General features: G+C 46.4%; 1 pseudogene; it reads left to right on the forward strand.

Moving 5' to 3' along the window:
* The first annotated feature begins 373 nt into the window (after positions 1-373).
* On the forward strand, positions 374-987 carry LOC140710211 (small ribosomal subunit protein eS17 pseudogene; annotated as a pseudogene).
* The last annotated feature ends 626 nt before the right edge of the window (positions 988-1613 follow it).

A 1613-nucleotide genomic window follows, 5' to 3' on the forward strand; every position in this document is an offset into this window, starting at 1 on the left:
TATCACTATGAATACTGTTTAGTTCAGTTGGCACTGTTGCTGGTTTTTTTTTTTTCGTTGTTGGTTTTTTGTTTTTTTGTTTTTTTTTTTTTAGCAAGACTTTCTTGATGAAGGAAGCAATACAGTGATTTATTTATGTGCTGACACCAACCAGACTTAGCTTGTTGCCAACTGGCACTTTGAGTAGCTCTGATATAAGAGATAGTTTTACATTCCAAAAGGGGAGGGACCCGAGAGTTGGGAAACGAAAGCAGGAAAGTAAGATATTGATATTGTTGGGCTTCCCTGTGAGAATGTTCAGAGTCCTAACCCCTCTCCCCCTACACCGTAGACTTCATGCCAGCAGTGGGGTGTAGAAACTGTGTGTTAGAAACCTCTGATAGGGCCTCTTTTACCAAGGACCCGCCAACATGGGCCGTGTTCACACCCAAACCATGAAGAAGGCAGTCCGGGTCATCATAGAAAAGTACTACACGTGCCTGGGCAACGACTGCCACACGGACAAGCACGTGTGTGAGGAGATCACCATTATCCCCAGCAAGAAGCTCCACAACAAGATAGCAGGCTATGTCACGCATCTGATGAAGTGGATTTGGAGGGATGCAGTAAGAGGTATCTCCATCAAGCTGCAGGAGGAGGAGGGAGAAAAAAGAGACAATCATGTTCCCGAGGTCTCAGCCCTGGATCAGGAGATCATTGAAGTAGATCCTGAAGCTAAGAAAATGCTTTTGGACTCCAGCATTTGGCAGTCTGTCCAACCTGCAGGTAAGTCAGCCTACAGGTGACATGACTTTCAAAATGCCTCAGGGACCTGTTTGAATCTTTCTGCAATACTGTAATATTTTCAAGAAACCTAGGACAGCAGCACAAAACAAACAAACAAAAATAAACCTCTGATAGGTTTGGTGGGGTTGGGGCCTGAGGCAAGAGGGCACTCATGCCTTGCTCCCCAAGGTGTAGCATAGGCAGACAGTGAGGCCCTTAGAGAGGCACACACGATGCCAGAGCAATAGTCACTGTAGCTGCACGAGGACTGACTCACAGTGTCCCAGCAGCCTGAGGTCCAGAGATCTGGTGCAGAGGAGGGAGAAACATTGTGAGCGGGCTAGAAACCTTAGAGGTCTTGGGTTAAGATGAGGAGGGGCAGACTGGCTTGCCTCATGTTCAGAAGCCTTGGCAATGTTGCAGGCATCTGTTACTGGAAAGGGGTCTTGATCCAGGCCCCAAGAGAGGGTTCTTGGATCTTGTGCAAGAAAGAATTCGAGGCAAATCCATAAAGTGAAAGCAAGTTTATTAAGAAGGTAAAGGAATAAAAGAATGACTAATCCATAGGCAGAGCAGCCCTGAGGTCTGCTGGTTGGCTGTTTCTTGATTATATGCTAAACAGGGGGTGGACTTTTCATGAGTTTTCCGGGAAGGGGTGGGCAATTCCTGGAACTGAGAGTTCCACCCCTTTTTAGACCACATAGGGTAGCTTCTGGGCATTGGCATGGCATTTATTAACTGTCAAGGTGCTGGTGTGATTGTCTTGTAGCATGCGAATGCATTATAATTAGTGTATAATGAGCAGTGAGGACGACTAGAGGTCACTTTCATCATCATCTTGGGTTTGG

This window comes from Chlorocebus sabaeus, chromosome 25 (genome assembly GCF_047675955.1).
Source record: "Chlorocebus sabaeus isolate Y175 chromosome 25, mChlSab1.0.hap1, whole genome shotgun sequence".
NCBI lineage: Eukaryota > Metazoa > Chordata > Mammalia > Primates > Cercopithecidae > Chlorocebus > Chlorocebus sabaeus.